This window comes from Zea mays, chromosome 6 (assembly GCF_902167145.1).
Source record: "Zea mays cultivar B73 chromosome 6, Zm-B73-REFERENCE-NAM-5.0, whole genome shotgun sequence".
Lineage (NCBI taxonomy): Eukaryota > Viridiplantae > Streptophyta > Magnoliopsida > Poales > Poaceae > Zea > Zea mays.
Genome location: NC_050101.1, coordinates 124003019 through 124011721, shown reverse-complemented (window position 1 = coordinate 124011721; position 8703 = coordinate 124003019). Strand labels below are relative to the sequence as shown.

Here is an 8703-nt window from a genome sequence, read left to right as displayed (position 1 = left end):
CTCGGCTTCGGAGGAACCCCCACGTCGCCCTGCCTAGGGCACAGACCGCCACGTCAACAGGAAGCGCCATCATCATCCTACCCCGAATCGACTCGGGTCACGGAGAACAAGACCGGCGTCCCATCCGGCCAGCTCCGCTAGTGGGGCAATAATGGCGCTCCACAAGCTCTATGACGACGGCGGCCCCCAGCTCTCTTACGGAAGCAGAACGACGTCAGCAGGGACTCGACCGCTCCAACAGCTGTCCCTCCGCCAGGCTCCGCCGCACCTCCGACAGCCACGACATCACACCAGCAGGGTGCCCAGATCTCTCCGGCTGCCACATTGGCATGTACCTAGGGCGCTAGCTCTCCCTCCGCTAGACACGTAGCGCTCTGCTACACCCCCCATTGTACACCTGGATCCTCTCCTTACGACTATAAAAGGAAGGACCAGGGCCTTCTCAGAGAAGGTTGGCCGCGCGGGACCGAGGACGGGACAGGCGCTCTCTTGGGGCCGCTCGCTTCCCTCACCCGCGTGGACGCTTGTAACCCCCCTACTGCAAGCGCACCCGACCTGGGCGCGGGACGAACACGAAGGCCGCGGGACTTCCACCTCTCTCACGCTCGACTCCGGCCACCTCGCCTCTCCCCCCTTCGCGCTCGCCCACGCGCTCGACCCATCTGGGCTGGGGCACGCAGCACACTCACTCGTCGGCTTAGGGACCCCCCTGTCTCGAAACGCCGACACCATTGCACCACTGTAAACTTTTTATTGAAATGTTTGTGTGATCTGTGATGTGTGTTGTTTGTGTGATATATGAATTGTAATATTCGAAATGGAACTATGCATATGATTTATTGTTTGTGATCTCTGAAACAATGTAAGAACTTTATCTATGTGATCCGAGAGCCCAATGTGGCATAGTGTCGGGACAACATGATACTGCCGTGCCAGTCGGGCTATCGATACGACACGACATGATTAGGAATAAGTCGTACCTGGTGGCTGGCACGTCGAACATCGACATGCTTAAGTAATCAAGCCAGTCGTGCTTGTGCTAGGCCTATGGTGTGCCCATGCCGGGTCGGGCCGTGCCGTCCATTTAGCCATATATACCCTGTGGCTATGTTGCTTACCTTTGAGATGCTCCTCTCGACTACCTCGGGTGAGGGCCCCTGCTCAGCAGTCAGTGTCGTGATGCTTAGGACCCTCTCTCCCTCTTTGATGCCTTCGACTTCCTCTTCCACTTCAATGACATCTTCCATGCGCTAGATGGGAAGGTGTACTATGGCTTCATCATGCCGAGGGGTCGTCGCAGTTTAGGATCAGGTTCGGTGTCCACGTGCCCAAGGAGGAAAGACATTAGCTCGCTTTCGTCCATGTCGTGCACGCTGTGTCGAGCTGGTCTTTGCAGCCATCGCGCTCGTGGTAGGCCAGTCCAGAGATTTTGGTGCAGTAAGCAAAAATCTATATGAAAGCTCCATATACCTACATATATAAACGATATCAAGTTGATAACATCCGTAACGACTAAATTTCTTAAAATTTAAATGATTTTCTTAACAAGAAGAATCCTCTAAACAACTTTCTAAGTAAAATTATGGAAACGATTACAAGAAGGCATATGAGAAATTAGTGGTCAAGATCTAAGGAAAAAGACTAGACACATGAGACACAGAGATAGAGGATCTATACTAGCTTATCAGTCTCTTTGGTAGTTCAGCCTTGGCTAGGCATCTGAACGATCACGATTTCGTATCCAAAGGCTTGTTCGATTAAAAGTGGATTGAGTAGGATTAAATCCTTACTAGTCAAAAAAAATAAAGGAATTTAGTATCCTCTGATTCCCATACAACCGAACAAGGCTCGAGAGGGAGTCCTATATACATACGATGATGACATTCACGAGAATGCCACCATTGTCTATAAGAAGACAAGACAGGGGGAGTGATGGTCCTGAGTGACCACATATGTTGCACCACCTTAGGACTGGTTAGCGGACTACCAGGTCTCCGAGTGCCTCATTAGCGGCCACCCCAAGAGATGGACGATGTGATGGAATGCTTCCCGCTCATGGTGGGCGCCATGTGCAGCCTCCTCTTCCTTGTGTTCCCCAACACTCGCTACAACATCGGTTGCTTGGCTACGTAAAGACATTAGAGGCCAAAACAGAGTATGGCACTGTTAACTTTCTTCCCTACCTGTGAATCGGTGTTCAAATGGCGTACACATGAGAGCTATGTGTACCGTTTCTAATAGCCCATCCATATGGTCACCTAAAACACTGTTTTGCACTCAAGACTACACTGTTCAAAGAGTGGAGTTTGAATATAGGAATAGGTAAGCTGCTAGAGATAACCTTATATTAAAAGGAGAGGAAAAAAGGTTGTAAGGGAAATGGACCCCGGGCTATTTGGCTAAGTGATTTTGGTGTTTGATGATCAACATACCCATGTGGACTAATGTGTTTGCTAGTGTTTATGTTTATAGTTCAAAGGATGCGAAGAGGATTGGACTGAGGCACTGAGGATGCAACACCTCAAAAGAAGACCTAAAAGATGCGTAGAAGTCCAAGGCTCAAGAACAAAAGAAGCCCAAAAGAAACAGTGAAGAAATCCATGAAGTGGGTAGTTAGTCAACACTCTGGTGGCACACTAGATAGTGAATAGTACCTATCTAGTGTGCATTAGACTATCCGGTGAGGTATCGGGCAGCCTGCGTAGAGACCCCGCAACCAGGGGCTCTCAATGTTGTCATGTTGTAGTACCGGACTGTCCGATGTGCACCGGATAGTCTGGGCAATAGTCGGATACAGGTCGACTGCTATAGACCTCAACGGTCGGTTGACGTGGCCAGGGCACCGGACATGTTCGGTGCACCCGATGACAGAGCAGTCAGCTTTCTATCCAACATCTAGAATTGTGGGGGAGGTTATAAATACCCCCACCAACCGGCCATTTGAAGGTGTGGGAGCTCAAGCAACATACAAAGACATATTATAGCCATTTCCAAGTGCTCATACACCCAAGTTGCTTAATAGAATCACTCGGTGATTAGCGTAGGTGCTTTGCAAAATGCTTAGGTTAGTTAGACCGCTTATGTGCTTGCTCTAGGTGAATCCTAGTTAGTTGAGTGAGTTTAGAAAACCACACAACCCCTTGACTCTTGCACGAGTCATTGTAATTGTACCGAGTGGGGTGAGAGTCTTGCGAGACCGTGACAACCGAGTTTCTGTCACGACCGTCACCGTGTACCAGAGGGAACGAGGTCTGTGGCGTTTTGACCAGAAGCTCGATAGTGGAGACGACGGGGAGCATCCAAGAGGAGACAAAAGCGGAGCACCACTTGCACGTGGAGAAGGCTCGTAGCTCTCTATGGAGTTACTCGACTGATGTGCTTGGCCCTCGCGTGTGTTTCCCTTTGCGTATGGGCACCAATGAGGATTAGTCAGAACCTTGCGTGGTTTCCGATACCTCAGTAAAAATATCAAAGTCATCCACGAAAGTTTGCATCTCTACATTGCTCTTTACCTTCCGCATTTATATTAAGTATTTAAGTTTCAATCTCGCCTTCCTAGTTAGATTATTTAGGATTGAAACTTAGGCTTTGCGGTAGAGATAGCAACACTTAGACAAAATCTAGTTTACACATTCTAGATTGTTTATTTGCATATGTTTTGCTCTAGGGATTTAATTGTGGCCTAGTTTAGAGATAGTTTTTATAAGTCCTAATTCACCCCCCCTCTTAAGCGTCATTGCTTCCTACAAAGGTCTAGGGCCCGAAACAAACAAGATAAACACACAAACACACCGAACACACACACACCATTGTAATGTTCAGAATGGATCTTAAGGCCATGTTCGGTTCTATCTGGATCGGAGGGGATTGAGGGAATTTGTTGGATAAGGGGATATGACCCTATCTCCTTTGCCTATATAAGTAGGCCCCCTTATACCCTGTACATCACACCACATAATAGATTTATTTTCTCATAGTTTTTTCTCCTTCATATTGGGGGAGTTTTTTTCACGTTAAACTCTGTGTCTTCTTTTCCCACCTAACAATTGGTATCGAAGCTAGGGTTTAGACACAATTTTTCTCTGTCGTTGCTGCCAGACCTCCTTTCCACTTGGGAGCCGTCGTCGATCTCGCTTTGGCTGGTGGTTCATGAGATCTCCTGTAACACCCGTCCACTCTCGGATCGGCGGTACTTACTCCTGACAGCTCTCTAGGATCATATATTGTCCCCACAGACCAACGCGAGTCTTTTATGCATACTTTGTCCTCACTCATGCGCACCTAAGAAAACTTCCCGGTCAGTCACCCATCCCAAATTGCTCCAAGTCAAGCACGCTTAACTTGGAGGTTCTTTCAAGATAGGCTTCCGAAAAAGAAGATGCACATTGTTGGTATGGATACTCTATTAATTCTATTAAGCCTTGGGCCAAGATATCACAATCCCAGGGGCCATGATATCACAATCCACCCCCCTTAGAAGGCCGACGTTCTCGTCGATCAACCCCAATCCAGGAACCTCCCCTCTTAGCCACGTCTATTTGTGTAGTGTCGTCATATGCCATGTCATGTGCCACTCTGGGCCCACATGCGTCATGCGCCATATACCCGAACAACTAACCCACACACGCCCGTGAAACCACGAGGGTGGCTCTGATACCACTTGTAACACTCCGTCCACTCCCAAACCGGCGGTACTTACTCCTGGCAGTTCTCTAGGATCATATTGTCCCCACAGACCAACACGAGTCTTTTGTGCACACTTTGTCCTCACTCATGCCCACCCGAGGAAACTTTCTGGTCGGTCACCCATCCCAAATTGCTCCAAGCCAAGCACACTTAACTTGAAGGTTCTTTCGAGATAGGCTTCCGAAAAGGAAGATACACCTTGTTGTTAAGGATACTCTATTAATTATATTAAGCTTTGGGCTAGGATATCACCATCCCAGGGGCCAAGATATCACATCTCTAGCCACCACTGCTAGCTATTCTTCATCTGTTCTGATCTGTTGTCGCCAGTTCTCGGCTTGGCTCGGGAGCCATCCGGATCTCGAACGCCCTCATCGCCGCCTCCTTCACCGAGGAGTTCATCACTAACCGTGAGTATGACGCCGCGCTCGTGGAAGCATTTTTCTTCTCCGTCTCCAACTAAATCATCCATCCGTCTAGAAGGAAATCAACAACTCTATGAGACACGACATGTGTTGGTTGCTACACATCCTGTGTTCCTTGCGTAATTCTTAGCATTAAAATTAGGTTTGTTGAATTTTGCTAAGTGCACACAAGAAAGCTACCAGGAGAGTAGTAGTAGGTGTTTAGTTATTTGCTGAACGTACACAAAGGTGTATCAGGTTGCAGATGTTGACTAAAATTGATATTCCGAAATTTGATGGCAAAATCAGTTTTGTTATTTGACAGATTCAGATGAAGGCTATTCTTACTCATTTATGTGTGTGAAAAGTGTTACAACTGCGGCCTGCTGATATGGCTGATGATAAATGGGAGGATCTTGATGAAAAAGCTTTGTCCGCCTTACAACTCAGTTTATCTCCTGATGTTCTGCGTGAAGTAATGGATGCAAAATCTGCGACAGGATTATGGAAGAAATTGGAGGAGCTATATATGACCAAGAGTCTTGCTAATAAGCTCTATCTTAAAGAGCGTCTTCATACTATTCATATGGCGGAAGGTACATCTATTCAATCACATCTCAATGAATTTAATTCTATTTGTGTCAACCTTGAGAGTCTGATGTGAAGATAGATGATGAAGATAATACAATGTTGTTGTTAGTCTCGTTGCCTCCTTCTTTTAAGCATTTTAAAGAATTCATCCTTTATGGAAATCATACTTCACTGACATTTGAGAATGTCAAGTCAAATTTATTGTCCAAGGAAAAAATTGATGTTGATTCTCGTTCTGAGTCTAAGGGTGAAGGTTTTATTGTTCGAGGTAGAACTCAACAAGTGAGAAGTTCTAATAAACCAAAATCAAGGTCTAAGTTAAGGGATCCTAAATCCAACAATTTTTGTCATTATTGCAAAGCTGATAATCATGTGATCTCCTAGTGTCCTAAATTGAAAAATAAGGAAGAAAGAGAGAAGAAAAAGGAAGCTGATAAATCATATGCTGAGGCTAGTATTGTTGAAAATAGTGATGGTGGAGAAGCTCTTATGATCACTTCTAATGATGAAAAGCGTATGGCTTGGGTTCTTGATTCAGCTTGCTCTTTTCGCAATTGCTCACATCGAGAGCGGTTTTCTGATTATTCACATGCTTATAATGGTGATGTTATTAATGGTGATGAATCTCCACTTGAAATTTCTGGAATTGGTTCTATTCGGATTAAAGTTCATGATGGCCCATTCAAGACCCTCACTAATGTTTGCTATGTTCCGAAGATGAAGAGGAATCTTATTTATTTGGGCACCTTAGAAGCAATGGGATTCAAATTTCTGCTGATAATGATGTTCTTAAGGTTTCTTAAGGTAACCGTGTTGTGTTAAAGGTTGAACACATAAATAATCTCTATTATTTGCAAGATTCCACAGTTACAGGTGTTGCAACAGTTTTTATTGCATTCAACACTTCAAATACCAAACTTTGGCATGTGCGCTTGGGACATATGAGTGAAAAAGGTATGCATCTCTTGCACAAGAGAGGTTATTTTAATGATATTGGCAAATTGAAATTTTGTGAATATTGTGTATTTGGCAAACATAAGAGAGTCAGTTTCTCTTTATCTACTCACCGCACCAAAGGTATTCTTGATTATATTCATTCTGATCTTTGGGGTCGGGCTCCTCATTCTTCTATTGGAGGTTGTGATTATATGATCACTTTTATTGATGATTTCTCTCACAAAGTCTAGGTTTATTTTCTGAAGCATAAAAATGATGCTTTTACTACATTCAAGCAATGGAAGGCTTTAGTAGAAAATCATACTGGCAGAAAACTCAAGAAACAGAGAACCAACAATGGATTGGAAATTTTCAATAGTGAGTTTAATTCTTTTTGTGCTGATCATAGTATTGGTAGGCACAAGACTGTTCCAGGTACTCTCCAGCAGAATGGTGTTGCTGAAAGGATGAATCGTACTATTCTGGAGCGTGTTCGTTGTATGCTTTCTAATGCTGGTTCGTGGGATAAGCATGGTTTGTGGACAGAAGCTACTTCTGCCACCTGTTATTTGATTAATCGCTCTCTGAATTCAGCTATTGATTTTAAGATTCTAGAAGAGGTATGAACAGGTAAACCAGTTGATTATTCTAATCTTAGAATCTTTGGTTGTCCTGCTTATGCTCATGTTATCAATGGGAAGCTAGTGCCTAGAGCTCAAAAATGCACTTTGTTGGTTATGGTTCTGGTGTCAAAGGATATCGTTTATTGTGTGCTGATTCTAAGAAGGTGATTGTCAGTTGTGATGTTACTTTTGATAAAAGTACATTTTCTTCCTCTGGAGGTGTTTCTAATAGTGGTTCCTTACCCACATCTATACCTGAAACTACTGATGATAATCTTGAGGTAGATGTACCTATTAAACCTATTAATGTTGATTCAGTTACTCCTATTACATAGTGTCGGGGACCATAATTAGGGGTACCCCCAAGACTCCTAATCTCAGCTGGTAACCCCCATCAGCACAAAGCTGCAAAGGCCTGATGGGTGCGATTAAGGTCAAGGCTCGGTCCACTCAAGGGACACGATCTCGCCTCACCCGAGCCCAGCCTCGGGCAAGGGAAGCCGACCCCGGAGGATTCACGTCTCGCCCGAGGGCCCCCTCAAGCAACGGACACACCTTCGGCTTGCCCGAGGCCCAGTCTTCGCCGAGAAGCAACCTTGGCCGGATCGCCACGCCGACCGGCCGTATCGCAGGAGCATTTAATGCAAGGATGGCCTGACACCTTATCCTGACGCGCGCTCTTCAGTCGATAGAGCCGAAGTGACCGCAGTCACTTCGCCGCTCCACTGACCGACCTGACAAGAAGACAACGCCGCCTGCGTCGCTCCGAATGCTGTGCCACTCGACAGAGTGAGGCTGACAGCAGCCAAGTCCAGCCTCGGATGCCCTAGGAAGCTCCGCCTCGCCCGACCCCAGGGCTCGACCCCCGTCTCGGCCTCGGACGATGTACTCCGCCTCGCCCGACCCTAGGGCTCGGGCTCAGCCTCAGCTCCGGAAGACGACAAACTCCGGCTCGCCCGACCCTAGGGCTCGGATTCAGCCTCGGCTTTAGAAGACGACGAACTCTGCCTCACCCGACCCCAGGGCTCGGACTCGACCTCGACTCCGGGAGATGACGAACTCCGCCTCGCCCGAGCCCAGGGCTCGGACTCAGCCTTGGCCTCGGACGACGGTCTCCGCCTCGCCCGACCCGGGGCTCGGACTTGACCTCGACCTCGGAAGATAGACTCGACCTCGACCTCGGAGGAGCCTCCGCCTCGCCCGACCCAGGGCTCAGACCGACCACGTCACAGGGGGGGCCATCATTACCCTACCCCTAGCTAGCTCAGGCTACGGGGAACAAGACCGGCGTCCCATCTGGCTCGCCCAGGTAAACAAATAATGATGGCGCCTCGCGTGCTCCATGACGACGGCGGCTCTCAGCCCCTTACGGAAGCAAGGAGACGTCAGCAAGGACTCGACAGCCCCGACAGCTGTCCTTCCGCAAGGCTCCAGCGCTCCTCCGACGGCCACTACATCACATG

The 8703-nt window shown here is 47.2% G+C and overlaps 1 pseudogene; it reads left to right on the top strand.

Annotated features, from left to right (window-relative positions):
• Nucleotides 1-1107: 1107 nt before the first annotated feature.
• On the top strand, nucleotides 1108-5149 carry LOC103631361 (protein DMP8-like; annotated as a pseudogene).
• Nucleotides 5150-8703: the final 3554 nt, after the last annotated feature.